Source organism: Heterocephalus glaber, unplaced genomic scaffold (genome assembly GCF_053883595.1).
Source record: "Heterocephalus glaber isolate CG9 unplaced genomic scaffold, H.glaber_assembly_v1.0 deba00001733, whole genome shotgun sequence".
Classification (NCBI taxonomy): Eukaryota; Metazoa; Chordata; class Mammalia; order Rodentia; family Bathyergidae; genus Heterocephalus; species Heterocephalus glaber.
Window position 1 is genome coordinate 570,074 of NW_028258444.1, and position 19,019 is coordinate 589,092.

The 19,019-nt window shown below is 35.0% G+C and overlaps 1 long non-coding RNA gene across 1 annotated transcript in view; it reads right to left on the minus strand.

The window, feature by feature from the left end:
* The window catches only part of LOC147821452 (uncharacterized), a 148,464-nt gene that overhangs the window by 17,561 nt on the left and 111,884 nt on the right, over positions 1-19,019 (minus strand). The window lies entirely within an intron of this gene.

Here is a 19,019-nt window from a genome sequence, read left to right on the forward strand (position 1 = left end):
TCAACATTCTTTGCTTTTCTTATTTTTATATTTAAAGAATGTAAGTGCTCACTCAGGCTCTGTTATGTACAACTTATTTAATATCTAACTACTTATTTTCCTATAGTGTATGTAAATTTGTATAAACCGGGTCCTAATATATGCACATAATCTTATGACACAATAACTATGATTGTGACATTAGTGCATACTGTACCTGTAAAAGATTAAAATAATAAATTATAAATAGCCCATCTGACATTTAAAATTTTATACAAGCTTATTTTACTCCATAAAATATCACTATAATATCTCCTTTGTAGGATACCTTTTTGCTGTTTTTTAAAATTCTATGTTCTATAGTAGCATGTAATTAAGCTTCTTTGTTTCTCTGATACTAAACCTGCTTACATCCAGGCCAAACATTACAAACCAGGATAGTCCAAAGGCCCAATGATTTTAAGCCTTGGTAACTCTGATTGACAGATTTTTCACATCAGTCTTTCCTGATATATGATTTTTATTTGTTTTATTTTAGCTACATGGAGCAAATTGGGATACTTTGTATTGTTACCGGCTTATAATTTGAGAACATGCAAAAAATTACACAAAATTATATAACACACTATATTACACAGGTGAAAACTCATGTACAAAAAATTATATATAAAATAGTGAAAAAAACATCTGTAAGTAAAGTAATTCACCCTGATCTATAAAATGGGAATAACATTCATCAACCTTATAGTTGCTGTGTGAAATTTTTGAAAATATTTAATTTTCATCACTAGTGATCCAGAGAGTTGATAGATAGATAGACAGATAGATAGAGAGATAGATAACATAAATATTCAGACATTCTAGACTCAGACCAATCACTTTAATCAAATTTTGAGCTTTTGTTTAATTTCTTACACAGGTATTGGAACTACTGTCTTAGAATATTTTCTTGTATTCAAAAAGTGCTCCATCCATATTACCTCTCCAAATAATAACATATAAATATTTACTGATAAAACATAATAACTAATTTTTGGAGACTGAAAAGTACCTATGAAATTTGAATTGCTGCCATATATCTATAATTCCATTCTCTTGTTAAGCTGTCCTTAAAAAACCTGTCTCATGAATATCATGTATATTGTTTCCTGTCAAGGTATTCAGGTCAGCATTAATTTTTGAATGCAAAGTTTTTTGTTTCAAAATTACATAAATTTGGCTATAGTTCATATAAATCATTTAAACACAAACCTGTAGCCCTTGAAAGAAATGACGCTACATGTACAAAAGGTTTTATGACTTCTTGAAGTAATGCAAGCAATTACCTAGAGATTCTTCAATTGTAAGTTTATTAATATGATAATATTTTTGCAATACCTGTGCATCTTTCCCTAACACTTAAGTGAAAATCTTTATTAAAGTTTTGATGGGAGATTCTTCTCTGACTTCCAACAAATAATACATGTAAAAGTTTGCATTTTCCCAAAAAGTCAATCATTATCACTTACATGAACTTATTCTTGAGAAATATCTTTAAAATATCCCTGCAGTCTGTCCAGCAATGGTCTTGTTGAGATAAGATGCAAAGAAAATTTTTCATCATATAGAAAATAACGTGAACATTTGGCCCAGTGGAGAAGGCTGCTTCCTGGGAGAGGGAATTTAGGAAATGGGCACTTAGTCCTGCATCACTGACCTGCTGCCATATGCACGTTGTGTGTGAATGTCTGCTTCTCTCTGTGCTTACACTGCTTGAGGAAAATAAGGAGAATATCAACCATCTCCATATGTGCAGAAACTAAAGAATATTTGAATATTAAGAATGTAGTTAATATGAGTTTTTGTTTTTAAAATAAGAAATTCCTTCCTTAGCCAAGAAGAAAACTACTGATAAATACACTTCACTATATTCAAAATGTGCCAGAAGCTGAACTAACATGAAGCTCTGTAACACATCTCAGCCTGAGGCATGCATTCAGCTGCTTCCTTCTTTTTGTGCCTTTAAAAAAACCCATATGTATCTCTGCTGTGTTTTTTTAAACATGGCTATAGATGTAAATAAATGTATTGCTGGGCCCATGCATCCATTTCACAGACACAATTAAGAACTATAGTTAGGGCTGGGTTTTTAGCTCAGTGGTTGCACCAACTGGCTCACAAGGACAAGGTCCTGAGTTCAATCCCTGGTACCAAAAAAAAAGAGCTACCTTTATAGTCCCTACATTTTTGGAATGTTTGAGAGTAACTTACCAAGCAGGTTTATGTCACTCTGAGTAAGGATAATTATTGTGACTAAGGAAGAATCCTCTCAATGTTTATCAGAGGTTTTTATTTCTGATGCCTCCTCAGTGCCAAACAAGGTAGCGTTTGGGGAAGCAGATGTAAGGACACCGAAACATCCAAATAAATGCACATCATTACACAAAGAAAAAAATAAAATGTGCTACTACAGAAATGGAAAAGAGGAACTTCAGGTCACAGGGCATAGTAGGTATGAAGATTTTACATATTAACCCCATATGCAACACTCCTTATATGTATAATCCACCAAGTAGTACTTTTAAAGAGAAAACAATACTAAAGTCAGTACTTCCTCAGAGATATTAAAAATCTGCCCTACATATCAGCAAATAATAAGTAGAGTTAAAGGGATTAAAAATTGGCAGATGCTGTCCAATACACTGAAATTTTTCATTGTTTCCCAACCCACAGAAATATTTAAGCAGAACCTTAGAAGACTTAACCTTGAGTGCATTTCAGGTACATTTTAGCTCCTTCATTTCCTAAATGGAAATGAAGTCAAGAGTTGACATATTTCCATTTGAGACTGTTTGAAACAATTTCAGGCACAAAGAATGTAGAAAGCTCCACAAATATTTTGCAATGCAGTAGCAGAGAAATCTGTGCTGAATTATACTGAGAGAGTATATTAGTTTATTAAGATGACAATCTTTTCAAAATACTTGTGCTTGTTTCGCTATCATACAAGTAAAAATCGATATAAAATATCCATGGGGGATACTTCTCTGATTTACAACAAATAATATATGTAAAATTTTCCACCTTGAAAGTGCATATTCTTTCTTGTGCTTGCCTGCGACCCATAAATAACTGTATTTCCTATGTGCATTCCTCTGGTGCCTCCCACTGCTGTTCTGTGATATCTCAGGAACCTCTACAAAGGAGTGGAGCTGGGATCATGGACTCTTTTCCCCCAGTGACAGGAAAAGGAAATAGCTGTTTGTGTTATTAAGAGAACAACTAGGACTAGTCTTCATGTGATGCCCTGTCTGTAATAAGATAGATAAATTTAAATGTGAGTTAACATTTTTTATATTTAACAACCTGCTGCAGATTTCATTAAAACCACTAGTCCATTTACCATATGGCAGGACAATATGAGCACTCATAATGACAGGAAGACAAAACCAGTGAGATGAAATGACCTGTGTAGAACACATTCTCAGTGCATGGAGTCCAGGAATCTCTCTGTACCAGTTCATGATGCTATACTCACTGTCCTACTCTACATCCTTAACATCACCTTCACTGTTCTTTTGCAGTGCTTAGAAAACACTGCAGAAGGGCACATTTTCTTCTGCTATGGATGAGACAGCAATGGAAAAGAGAAACAGGGAGTATAGAAACCAAATATGACATTCTGCTTTCTCCACTACAACCAAAAAACACACAATATCTATTTTTCATATTTATACCTTCCCATCTGCTTACCCAAACTGTCATTTTGTTTTTGTGAAGATGAAACTATATGTTCAAGGTTCCTTTCTAGCTCCATGAGGTCCCTCTGCACTTACTGGTTGATGCTATTTCTCTGATGGTCATAGTCAAGAAGAGAACATCAAAAGATGCTCCTATGTCTGCTGCCAAGTGAAGGCTCAGGCTATGTCCTCAGGATTCAAATTAATCCAAAGATAAATAGGATCTTCTCAGTGCAGACCACCACGGGAGCTCAGACACAGGTATGGTACTCACTGGATTGGAGTCATCAAACTGAAGGGCTAGAGGCACAAACCAATTGTTGACAATTATATGACTGTGGAGGCTCAATACACAGAGCATATAATTAGGCAAATTGGTCCCTGCAATCTCAACCTCTAAGGACATTCCAAAAATAAAGTAAAACAGAGATTAAAAAAAAAACAAACAAGTGTCCACAAGAAGGTTCGGGCTTTTCCTGGATTCAGGTAAAATTGGTGTGTTCTAAACATTTCTTTCATTAATGTATAATTTTAAATGTCCATCTGCTTTTTTCCTTATTGGAGAAAAATCAATGTAAAATATCTTACAATTTTAATGATATTAAGTACACAACTCCCCATGACTTTAATTGCATTCACATTGTTGTGAAATACTCAGCATATTCCATCTTCAGGAACTTTTTACTTTCCAAAGTGAAAATTTATAATCAAGTTTAAAATCCTGCATTCATGCCACCAGTATTATACTATGAAAACTTTCAGAAATTAAAGCCATGAAAGTCCAATACTAACCTGACCAAGCAGGCAGGACTTACAATTGTAGGTGCTATTTTCTTTGGCTTTTTCAAACTATAGTCAAATGAGTGTCACTGGATGTGAAGTTAGACCATTCTGATGTGGAATTCCCCCGGGGTACTGAAAATGTCCCTCTCCTTCAGGCTGTAGGAGAATTCAGCACAGGGGAGATCATACTGTACATCATAGAGGTTACTGAATTGTTTCTAGGCAAACCTGAAACAGTTGTGTCAACTCTCAAAATTTTGGCTGCATAAGTAAAGTAGATGATTAAGGGACTTTCAGATTGAGAGAACAATTTTGTAATAAGAGAAAAAGATCTGTAAGATTGGGGGTAAAGAATATGGCACCATCCATGTATTTCACCATGTTACTGTGGAAGATTTCCAACTAAGGAAAGTTAAGGAAGTAGGCAGGCTTATATGAGATATTATCAAATTTTTACATACTTGAAGGAGGCAAACAATAAGACAATAAAATTATGCAGATGAGAGTGAAAAATGATAAGCAAGGAAAAAACCCTAAACTAAGTAGGCACAAAGGAATGATTTCTGATGGCTGAGTAAATTAATGGGTTATGGATAGCTGCCATCTGATTATCAGTCATCACAGGCAGACATGTCATTCAAGCATGCAAAATGGAGAAAAGGAAACCACTCTGTCATGTAGTCTGCATAGGATCTAACCTTGTTGTGAGTTTCAATGTCCAAAAGCATCAGGGGGAGAATGGTGAAGAAAAAAGTGATGTCAGTCAAAAAAATTAAAGAGATGGACATGAGGGTGTGGAGGTGGCAGTCAGAGTTTACAGGCAGGATCCTGAGGAGGTTTCTGAGCACAATGATCAAATACATGGAACAGTCCAAAGTGGAAGATATTCAGGTAAATATATATATTCATTCTAAAAATTTTGGGAAAAGGAATTCTGAAGCAAATATTAGATTTATGCTTTCATATGCTTGTATATATTTTTAAAAACAAAAGAGATTTAGAAAAAGAGAAACACGTGAACAAGTATTGAGTACTCTGCATATTCTGAATGAAGAACTCACAAGTAAAATATACACACTTGACATCAATGCATCTTTAGTGATTTTTCAGTTGTGATAATCTCATTTATTTCAATACTTGTTTCTAGTTAATCATAAACTTCAATACACACCAACTAGGGACACTCACTTGAACAATTAAAAGATGAGAAAATTAGAGATAATGCATTCATAATCACACCAAAATGAACCCTACTCTTTTAAACAAAATGAAAAAAGAATTAGAAATATGCCTCTATCTCTAAAAAAAGAAGAAAATTATGAAGTAAGGAAATACATCTTATATTAGTCTAACAAAATAGTACAAATTTCCTGGATTTAAAGTCTTCACAAATACATAGTAGGAGTTTAGACTGCATTATATAAACAATAATTCATCTAAATGGTTCATGATAAAAAATTGTTACATGCTACTTATCAGAAAAAGCTAAAATTATGAAAACCATATTAGTTTTTTTCTGATTTCCCTCTATATTATCTTATGTGCTTATCCAGATATAGTTTTAAAAAATATATTGCCTATCATGGCTTTCATGAACTCTAAATTTTAATAGAAGCCTTTTAGTTAAAAACCCACTCTAATCCAAAAGTTCATTTGGAACCAGAAGACACCTAGAATAGAAAAAGCAATTCTAGGCAAAAACAAACATGCCAGTGGGTATCACAATCCCTGACTTGAAATTATACCGCAAAGGCACTGTGATAAAACAGCATAGTACTGGCAAAGCAACAGATGAAAGAACCAGTGGAATAGATTAGAAGATGCGGAAACAACTCTAGTCATGCACAGCTACCTCATTTTGACAAAGGAGCCAACCATCCTCACTGGAGGAAAGATAGCCTCCTTAATAAATGGCTTTGGAAAAAGTGGATTTCAACTTGCTAAACATTAAAACTAGACTCCTATCTTTTACCATGCACTAAACAATAATCAAAGTGGATTGAATATTTAAATATTAAAACAGAAATACTAAACTTCCCGAAGGTAAGTTAGGTAGAACTCTCGAAGACAATGGCATAGGAAAAGACTTTGTGAACAAATCCTCAGTAGCACAAGAGCTAGCACAAAGAATCAACAACTGGGATCTCATCTTATTAAAAAGCTTCTGTATGGTAAGGGAAACCACCAACAGAGACAAGACAAAATTCTTCTATGTAGAATATATAAAGAACAAAAAAAATCAGACCCTTTAAATATAGATCCAATTCAAAAATGGCCATCTAGGCCTGCTCCATAGCATCAGTAAGTGGGCACAGATCACAACAAGCAGCTGTGTGGACCTGAGAGCCACTGGGCTGTAAGCATATCCCAGCCAGGGCCCTGCCCAGACACAAGTGGCTCTGGCACACAAGCCCAAGCCAATGGATGGCTCAGAAAAGAGCTGCAGAGGAGCACAAGATTCAGCCAGAGGCCTGCCCCACACCATCAGTAAGTGGACAGAGACCCTAGCCAGACGACTGCTCAGACACCAGGGTCTGGCTTTCACAGCTCCCATCCAAAGGCCCTCCCAGGCAACAGTTAAATGGAGGGTCAGGCCCTAGGCAGACGGACACTGACATATCATCCAAAATGTTCACAGGCACCAGCCAGAAACCTGCCCAGACAACAGACCAGCTCAGGGACCCAGAAGGCAACCATTCATTCCACAAAGGAATTGGTACACTGTTGAGCAGGAGAGAAAAGGTTGATCAATGGCTTGCTGAAAATAGATTATAACTGAATGAGCAAAAAGTTGCCTCAACACATGCAAAGCAGGCCTCATCTGTTGAAATGAGAAGACACCTAAATAGATCTCAAAACCAGATTTCCACATCAGGTAAGGCAACCCCAAAGAGAAATGTGATGGAACAATCTGATAACCACCTGGACTTCCTGAATTGGGAAAAAATGATGTGGAAAAAATGAAATCAGAAATAATTTCTCAGATAATAACGGAGATAGTGCCCATAGTGCAAGAAAGGAGTAATAAATCTAGAGCAGATACAGATAAAAAAAATAGAAGAGACGAGAAACACTATGGATTCACAACATAGGAAACAAATGGAAACCAAAAATGAGACGCAAAAAGATTTCCAGGAGATTGAAAACTCCATTGAATGTTTATGCAGCAGAATGAGTGAGTGTGAGGATAGAATTTCAGATATAAAAAATAGGATTGCAATTCATCACAGAAAAAAAATTCTCAAATATAATAAGGACCATGAAAAATCAATCTACTGGCTTCTAAACAATGCAGAGAAGAGTAACATGACACTGATTTGAGTCAATGAAGAAACAGGAAACAGTACAGATGACATAAAAAACTGTTCACAGAAGTACTGACAGAAAACTTCCCATGTAGGTGAAAAGAACTTGACATACAGATAAGTGAGGCATACAGGAATCCAACTAGCCATGATAAAAAATCTACACATAGGCATATAATAGTTAAGATTCCAGAAGCCAAACAGTAGAACAAAATTCTACAAGCAGCTAGAGAAAAGAAACATATCACATACAAAGGTAAGTCCCTCAGAATCACAGCAGACTTTTCAGCACAAATCCTCAAGGCAAGAATAGCTTGGAGTGATGAATTTCAGAAAATAAGCTAAACCATCCTTCAACCCCGATTGATGTACCCTGAAAAATTATCTTTCAAACTTGATGGAGAAATAAGATATTTTCAACACAAAGAGCACTTGAAATACTTCATGAATACTTCATGAATTTCCATGAAATCATCATGGAAAAAACTTTTCAGCAATATCCTAGAAAAAGAAAAAAAGGATCACAACACCAGGAAGCCCTGCAGAATGAATCTGTCTGGCTCAACATAAGTTAAATGCAAAGGGGGACAATCCAACAAAAAGAAAATTTCATGACAAGGATGAGTCAATATGTATCAATTATAATGATGTTATAACAATGTTAATGGTCTCAATTCACCAATCAAAAGAAATAGACTGGCAGAATGGGTCAAGAATCAAGATCCACCAATGTGTTCCATGCAACAAACACACTGAATTCAAAAAGAAATACATAGGCTGAAATTTAGAAGGAGGAAAACAAAACTCTATGTGACAGGAATTTGAAAAATATGTAGGAGTAGCTATCCCCTTTGCAGATTAAATGGAATTTAAACCACACTGATTAAGAGAGACAAAGAAACTACACCCTTGTAAAGGGAACAATGCAATAGGAAGAGTTGACAAGAATAAATATATGTGCACCAAACACTATTGAGCCCAGCTACATAAAGCAAGTATGAACAGATATGAAATATCAAATAACCACTAATACAGTAGTAGTGGGGGATCTCAATACCCCACTTTAACTAAGAGATAACTAGAAAAAAATTCAACAATGAAATGCTAGAATTCAATAAAACTATTGAACAAATTATCTTAACAGATGTTTACAGAGTGTTCCACCATAAAAAAAATCAGAATACACATTCTTTTCAGCTGGACACAGTTCATTCTCCAAAATAGACCACATAGTCACTCATAGAACATGATTAAGTGCAAACTAATTGAAATTATTGCCTGTATATTACAGACCATAGTGTGATGAAATTGCAGATCAATAGCAAAGGAAACTGCAAGAGTTTCATAAATACATGGAAATTGAACAAAACAATTCTGAATATTCTATGGGTCACAATGGAAATTAAAGAAGTCAGACAGTTTACAAAATTAAATGACAATGCCTGTACAACATATTGGAATATATGGGAAATGATGGAAGCAGTCTTATGAAGGAAATTCATAACAGTGAATACTCATATTAGGAAAATGGAAAGAGCTCAATGAAACAACTTGATGCTGAAACTCAAGCTTCTAAAAAAAGAACAGTACAAACTCAAAGCTCATACAAGGGAGGAAATTATAAAGATCAGAGCAGAAATCAATACAATGGATACTAAGTGAATGATAAAAAAATCAATGAAAGAAAGAGTTGATTTTTCAAAAAAATAAACAAAATTGACAAAACCCTAGGCAACCTTATCAAAAAGTGGAAAGTAAAGGCTCAAATCCATGCAATTAGGGATGAAAATGGTGAAATTACAATGGACCCAGCAGAAATCCAGAGGATCTTCAATACCTACTTTGAGAACCCATATGCCGATTCAATGGAAAACTCAGAAGAAAAGGACAGGTTCTTAGATAAGTGTGAATTACCAAAGTTGAACCAAGAGTACCTAAAAATTATAAATGACCCAATATCAATCAATGAAATTGAAAACTTAATTAAAAACTTACCAACTAAGAAAAGCCCAGGTCCTAATGGCTTCACTGCTGAAGTTTACAAGATATTTAGGCAGCAGTGTTGCCAGTAATATTTAAACTCTTCAATGAAATTGAAAGGGAAGCAATACTCCCAAATTCATAACTGGAAGCATGCATCATCTTAATCTCCAAAGCAGAGAAACACCCTACTGAAAAAGAGAACTATGGGCCAATCACACTAATGAACATGGATGCAAAAATCCTCAATAAGATATGAGGAAATACAATGCAGAAGATCATCAAGAAGATCATACACTCTGACCAAGTGGGATTCATCCCAAGGATGCAAGGATGGATCAACATACACAAATCAGTAAGTGTAATACACTACATTAATAGAGCCAAAGACAAACACCATATGATCATACCAATAGGTGCAGAAAAAGCATTTGACAAAATCCAACATGTACTAATGAAAAACCCTACAAATACTTGGAATGCACAGTCTGTACCTCAATCTGATAAAAGCCATCTATGAAACACCAAAAGCCAATATCATACTAAATTGTCAAAAACTGAAATCCTTCACATTATACCAGGAACAGGACAAAAATCTCCACTATCACCACACCTGTTCAATATAGGTTTGGAAATATTGGTCACAGATATTAGACAAGAGAAAGAAATAAAAGGAATAAAGCTAGGAAATGAAGAAGTCAAATTGTCGTTATTTGCAGATGGCATGATATATAGAAGACCCCAAGAACTCCACCAAAATCTTCTGAACTTTACAACCAAATTCAGTAGAATAGCTGGATACATGGTCAACACACAAAAATCAACAGCTTTCTTGAACCTGAACAACAGACTCACTGTAACCTGGAGAAACAACTCCCTTTACAATAGCATCAAAAAAATGGAACACCTAGGAATAAACCTAATGAAAGGAACCAAAGAACCTCTTCTCCCAAAACAATAGCAAGTGAAAAAGGAGATTGAAGAGGATATGAGAAAATGGAAAGACATCCCTTACTCCTAGGTAGGAAGAACAAACATAGTGAAAATGGCCTTACTTCCAAAACTGTTCTATAGATTCAATCCAATCCCAATTGAAATTCCAGCACCATACTTCACAAACCTTGAGAAAAAAATCCAAAATTCATTTGGACTAAGTAGAGACCTGGAATACCAAACCAAACCTAGGCAACAAAGACAAGGTAGGGGGTATCACAATCCCCAACTTGAAAATAAACTACAAATCTACTTTGAAAAAAACAACATGGGACTGGTAAAGAAACAGACCTGAGGACCATTAGAACCGATTAGAAGACACAGAGACAACTCCAGACATACTCAGCCATCTCATATTTGACAAAGGAGCCAAACATTTTTACTGGAGGAAACAGCCACTTTAACAAATGGTTCTGGAAAAATTGGGTTTCAACTTGCCAAAGACTAAATCTAGACGTATATCTCTCGCCATGCAATAAACTAAAATTTAAATGGAGTAAAGATCTAAATATGAAAACAGAAACACTAAACTGATTGACAGAGAGTTAGGTAGAACTCATGAAGACATTGACTCAAGAAAAGATTTTATGGTAAATATCTCATTTTCAAGTGAACTAGCACAAACAATCAACAAGTGTGACCTCTTCTTATTAAAAAGCTTAGGCTCTTGGGCCAGGGATTTAGGTCAGTGGTCCCACTGCCTGCCTCGAAAGTGCAGTGTCCCAAGTTCGATCCCCAGTACTGCCTCATCTCCAAAAAAGCTTGTGGAGTACAAGACAAAACACCAATAGAGCTAAGAGACAAACCACAACTTGGAAAAAAAATTCACCAGCTGTTCCTAAGACTAAGGTCTAATATCTAGAATATATAAACAATGTTTTAAAAATCAAACCTACCAAATGTAAAACCCAATCCAGAAATGGACATCTGCAATGAACAGATATTTCTCACAGAGTAGAAATAGCAAAACAACATATGAAAAAATACTCAACATCACTGGTCATTCAAAAGATACAAATGAAAACAACACTGAGATTCTACCTGACACCAGAAAGAATGGCTACTAACACGAAATCAACCAATAAGAAGTGCTGACAGGACTATGGGGAAAAAGGAACTCTTCTCAACTGCTAGTGGGAGTGTATCTACTCTGGAAATCACTATGGAGATACCTCAAGGAACTAGGATTGGAAGTCCCATTTGACCCAGCTATTCCCCTGCTCAGTATCATCCCAAAAGAATTAAAACAATAATATCATATGGATATATGTTGATATATGCACACCAATGTTCATACCAGCACAGTTTGTAACAGCTAAAATTTGGAAACAGCCCAATTGCCCAGCAAATGGACAGTGAATAAAGAAATTGTGGGGTTTTTTTTTTACAAAATGGAGTATTACTCAGCCAGAAAGAATGATAAATTAGAGACATTGATAGCTGAATGGATGCACATTGAGGTGATACATTTAAGTGAAATAAATAGGACATAAATGTGTACATATTGAAAAGTTTCTCAGGTGTGAGAAACTGAAAGTATAGATAAGAACTAAAAGGTATAATAGATAATGAGAAGCAGGAAGATAAGGTCTCATGGAAAGGGGAAGTGGAAGGGGTAGGGAAAAGGAAAGAAAGGAATGGAATTATTATGAGAAAATGAAAAAAATGGAAACAATATTTTTGTAATTAGAGAGGGGTGGAGACATTGAAGGGAGGGGAGGGGAATGGGAATAAAGTAAGAATCAAGGTAAATTATGTAAAGTTACAAATTTCAAATGATGAATATCATTATTTTGTACATCTAAAATGTACCAATAAAATTAATGAAAAAGAAATGAAAGTCATTTCTCTACAAATTCACAGCATGTAATGATGTAAGAAATATATTAAATATCTCATTATATAAATAGTAAAATAATTCAGTCAAGTATAAAATATTTAATACGAAGGATATGAAGAATAGCATTATAACATGATCTAATTTATACTTTACTCTTATTTTATACATTAAGCATATATTAATAACACAAGGAGCACCTGTATCTATTTATTGTTTATTTAGTTCAGTTGTGTTAACTAGAAATAAACTCATGGCAATTCTGAATTTTTTAGACACTAACACCCTCCCCTATATCACAGAAAGGATAAATGGACTGATGGATTCAAAATTTATTTATCAGGCTCTGGATCCAATGCACTAACCTTCATTATTTCCCAAATGTGGTAAATTTTTAAGCTAATTTCTAGAGTTATAAATCACAAGCACATCTGAAGTAGAGTTTTAAACTCTGGCAAGTTGCCTGGCCAGGAATTAAATCAACCTGACTGTATATCTCCTTTTCAGATCAAGTGGACAGATTCCTGAAACAAGAAATGTGGACTACAGAAATATATTACAGAGGGGATGGAAGGAGTTGTGTGCAGCATGATCACATGCCTGCTCTTCCCATGATCATTGCCTGAGATCTATGGCTGCCCTTACTATGCTGGATGGATCAGGTATCACACATTTTTCTGTCCTGTGATCAACAAGGAACCCACAAAAGAAGAGCTCAGGGGACAAAGGATGTCCTCCTGGAGTGATCGGGAAGGCCCTGTATCTGTATTTAACCAAGCAATTCAAATATCTCTTCTCTCATTTTTTTTTTAACCCAACAAGCTGGTAGTAGTTACATAAAAATAGAGTTATCCAGGGCCGGGGATTTTGCTTAGTGGTTCTGCTGCCTGCCTTGTAAGTGCAATTCCCAAGTTCAATCCCTGGTACAAAAAAATAGTTATCCTTCCTTTTATGGAAAATAAAATGGATATTTTTTTTATTTGGGAAAGACTGAACCAAAATGAAATAAAATGAAATGAAATGAATCCAGTTATAGAGCACATATCTCAAAGCCTGGAATCTAGGAATCTTTCAAATATAGTTCATGATGTTGTGTTTACTCTCATCCTCCTATTTTTCTTTATCGCTTTCATAGTCCTTTTGAAATGTTGGGGAACAGTGCAGAGGGGCTTTTGTGGGTGAGATGTCTATGAATTTCAACAAGTGTAGGAGGAAAGCAAAATGAATGAGTTATCTGGGACCCTCAATGCAACACAGGACCAAAACTTCATATTCTGCATAGCTGAAAGTTTTTCTGTTAGTATTCTTATGTCATGCTATTAAAACCCATTTATTCTTTCAAAATTTTAAGAGCTCCAACTTAATAAATATTGTACAAATGCAATGCAACAAGTTACTTCGAACACGTAATTCAGATCTAGCTACTTAAGAATCCCTCAATATTGGTTTGGGTTGTTATGATTAATTTCATATCTACTGTTCACTGTGTTAATATATTTATAATTAAATGGACCATTTAAACAAATGTTAAGGATAATTTGGAAACATACATTACAATATCATTTTTGTGCAACCCTCAATCGTAGCAAAATGCAGAAAGCTTTCTCTTTCTTAAAGGAAATTTCCACCAATATGCAAAAACCTAAATTCCACATCCACCCATGCAGTCATGATTGTATTATGAAATTTGATGTAAAATTTGAAGCATCAAACACTTGAAGTAACATAACAAATGAAGCAGTGATTTTTGTGTGTTCAATTTTATTACATTTCCCAATTTACATGAAAACAGATAATAAACTTCCTGGAATTAGACTGTCCCACTATGGAGCTTCTTCAGGGTGCTTCTAAAATACTTATTCTTCAGACAGTAGATGAAGGGATTCAGCATAGGGGTGGCCACAGTGTACATCAGAGAGGCCAAAATGCCCTTGCAAGGAGAATATGACACAGCTGAACTAAGGTGCACAGCAGGGCCTGTTCCATAAAATAGACAAACAACTGACAGGTGAGAACTACAGGTAAAAAAAGGCTTTGTACCTCCCACCAGATGGTGGGATTCTCAGAATGCGGGAAACAATTTTAGAGTAAGAGAAAAGGATCCCTGCCATGGGGGAAAAAGCCAAAAATAACACCAGTAAAATAGGTGACAATGTTTTTGATTAATGTATCAGAACAGGAAAGCATAAGGAGTTAAGAAGGGTAACAGAAGAAATTAGCAATTTTGACTTCCTTGAAGCAAGTAAGTTGTAAGGCAAGGAAATTGTGACTTGGGAAGCCAAAAAGATAAAAAAGACAGGCACCATATTTGTACCACACAGAGGCAAGGATTCATAATGACTAAATAATGCAGGGGGTGACATATGGCCACAAAACAATCACAGACCATCACTGTCAGAAGCATATCATCCAGACACATGAAAATTATAAAGAAATACATCTGCATTAGGCAGCCCAAAGAGGAGATGCCCCTGCTGTGAGTTAGGATGTCTACAATCATCTTTGGGACTCTGGTGGAGATAAAACATATTTCAGCAAAGGACAGGTTGGAGAGGAAAAAGTACATGGGGGTGTGGAGATGGGAGTCATAGACAACAGCCAGGATGATGAGCAGGTTCGCAAGCACTCGGACCAGTTATATTGACAGGAACAGTCCAAAGATGATGGGATGCAAGTCTTGATCTTTTGAGAAGCCCAGGAATGGAATTCAAAGACACTTGTGAGGTTGTATGTTTCCATGTTGTTTGAGCACCTTTATGAAAAGAAATTTCATTGGAAAAAATGAAACAGGCACCCTAGATTCCATACTTTGAATTGAAATAGTCACAAATACACTCCTTAGATTTGAAGACTAAAACTTTCACCAATATTGCTCAGTTCTGAAAAATCCTATTCCTCAAGAGCTTTTAGGTTATTTGGTTTCTTGATGTCCACCTTTGTCTATACAGTCCAACTCTATAGACCCTGCACTGAATTCTGTTAGGATACCAAGAACATTAGAGTTCAGAAGTCCATAAACCCAATAGTATACAGTTAACTCTTTTAAGAAAAAAGAATAGAAATTTATGTCATCTCTCTTTAAAAAGCAATCCTATGAAAAGAAATTTTTTAAACAATAAAATATATCTTATTTTATTTTCATAATATGGTACAAATTTTCCTGATTGGGGTATGTACAAATATTGTAAGATCTAGGACTGCAATATCTTAAAATTAAATTAAATCTTTTTTATAATCTTAACACATTTCAGGGGGCATTTGTCTCACACAAATTTTTTCATTCTTGGTTTTTCTGATTTCCTTCTTTCAAGGTTTTAAGAGCTCAGTCAGCATTTAATGTTAATTATTTTGTAACATCGTTTTCTCTGATGAACTCAAATTTGTATATATAAATTCAAATACATGCACATAATCTGATTACATATGACTATGAAAGTTACATTCAAGCTGTACTATTTCTGTCAATAATTAATTAGTGATAATAAGCATATTTGAGTTTTCAAATTTACATGGGTTTATTTTAACCACTTCATATCAGTAAAATATTTGTTATATAAGACAGCCTTTTCCCCTTTCTCTTGATTCTCTGTTTGATAGACCAGGGTAATTTCCTTCTGTTTCTGTGATCATAACATTAGTGTGTCCAGTTCAAGACATTAGAAATAAGGAAAGTCCCAAATACTGGCTGAATACCAGCCCCCCTAACTCTAAATGACAGATTTTCACATCAGTTTTTCCTGATACATGAATTGCATTTCTTTTATGTCAACTATATGAAGAAAATTTGATCACATAATTTTGTCAGTTCACATTGTTTTAATTGGAAAGAATGTACCGGAAAATGCCTGAAAACTCATATGCAAATTATAAAGCACATTAAGTAGCTTAATACTGTACCTGTAATTGTAACTCACCTCATGCAATTTCCCACATCTCTAAAATAGGGATAAAATTATCTACCTTATAAGGTTACTACAAGAAAGTGTTTTGAAAATTATTTATTTAGATTATTTTTGGATCTAATTCAGTAATAATAAATATTTGCAGATATTTTGAAATATCCAGATGCCCTAGGCATTGATGTATTTATGATTTAATTTAATCAATTTAATCAGCATATTGGTATATCTGTGCTTCAGGAATTTTTGTAACTTTCTCACAACAGAGTCAGGAAACACAATCTTAAAGTATCTCATGGAATTTACAGAATGTTCCACAAGTACTGTCTTTCTAAATATCAACATATAAGTAATAATGCACTATAACTAATATTTTTCAGAGATCTGAACAATTGCATGTGAATTTTGTGTCCTTAGTATGTCTCCATAATTTCATTGTCTTGCTCAACTGTCCTCAAATGATTTTGTTATGAATTCTGTTTGCAGGTTTTCTTGTCAAGATTTCCAGGACAGCATTGGTTTGTGAGTCCACACAATTTCTTTTGAAAGCTCATGTACAAATTATTCAAATCTCATCTAAGTAATGTACAGTGGAACACCTATTGCCCCTGTAAGGGATTACGTTACATTCACAGTGGGTTTTAAATCTTCCTGTAAAGAAAATAGATCAATTGCAAATGTCTAACTGATGCACAGCATTAACCAGGGGAAAAAGACCTCATTTAACTTGAAAGTTTACCACTGTGACAATCTCTTCTAAATTCATTTCCCTCTCTCACTGTCAAATAATTTAAAAATGTACATAATATATTTGTGAGAAACATTTCTCTGATTTCCAATAAATAATTTGTGTAAAAATTCTAGTTTCATAATTTTTCTAAAAAATCCATCATTATCACTTACATTCTATTACCTTGCAGTTTGTTCCATAATGATCCCTTTAATTTGGGGGGGGAGTACTGGGGATCGAACTCAGATCCTTGTGTTTGCACAGCAGGTGACAAAACCACTAAGCTAAATCCCCACCCCTATATAATGATCTCTTTATGAAACATGCCAAGAAATTTCATAGGATACAGTGCTCTGGGATGAGAATAAGGAAATAAACATTTGAGTTCTGTGTCGTTAACCCACTACAATAGGCAGAATGTGTGAATCTCTCCTCCTATCTGTACACATACTGCTTGTGGAAAATAAGGATATCATTTGTCAACACATATATAGTATCTAAAGAAAGTGTGGAATTTAAATATATACTCACTGTAGATTTTGTTTTAAAAATAAAAAACACACCATCATGCAAGTATGAAGTTTACTAATAAATACAGTAAACTCTGTTCAAATGGCAGTGGAGCTGGCATGTTACAAAGCTCTATTATGCATCTCAGGCATACATTCTCCTGTTCCCTTATCATTGTCTCTTTTTGAACCCATAAATATTTCAACTGCATTGGTGAATGACTGATAGAGATATAATTAAAGGATTATAGATCCCACATGTCCATGACATAGGGACACACAAGGGCTAGTTTATCTCATCTCTGCATCTTTGAAACATTTGTGAAAGGAATAAAGGTGCCCCCAGCATCTTCCTATCATGCTGATTAAGGAAAAGTACTTTGACTCCAGGAAGGGTCCTTTCAGTGTTTAACACAGGTTTTTACAGTTGATGCCTTCTGAGTCCCAAACAACGTACAGACTTTTGGGAGTTAGGTGAAAAGGACAGCACCTCATTCCTCTGCAGACCTACATGTGCAGTTATACAAAAAGAAAAATAAAATGTTTCTGACAGAAAGAGTAACTTCAGGTCACAGGAAATAATTGGTGTGAAGGCCAGTTTCTGTTTTGTTTTGTTTTTTTGGTACCAGGGCTCAAACTGGGGCCCTTGTGCTTGCACACCGGGTGGCGAAACCACTGAGGTAAATCCCCAGAACAGGTCATTCTTATCATTACTAATAATGATAACTAAATTGTACTTTGTTCTAGTTTAATACACACTAACACCATATGGTATTCTCACCTAACATTCAGCACATTTGTTGCAACTACAAATCAACATTAATGACAATGTTGTTTCATAAATACTAAATACCTGCTCTGAATACAAGAATAAGTAGAATAGAAAGAATTAAAAATTAAATTGAATTAAACATAAATTAAAAATTATTTTCTTTCCAATCCACTCAATGTTTTCACTGTTTCCCAATCCACAGAAAAATGTAAGCAGTGTCTCAGAGCTGTAACCATAGATACATTTTTAAGTATCTGAGGTACGTTTTGCACTGTTTCACCTCCTGCATGGAAATGGAATCAAGAGCTGACATGTCCACATTTGAGATTTTGTGACATGATTGCAAGCATTGAGCAGAATATCGAAAGTTGCAAGAATATCCAACAGTGGTGTGAGAGGAAAACTATGCTACATTATCACATGTATGCTCTTCCTGAGAAGTTTCCCTGTGACTGGTGTACATCCTTTCTATAGTGGATACAGCTGCTGCTTCAAAATGCTCTACACTGTGAT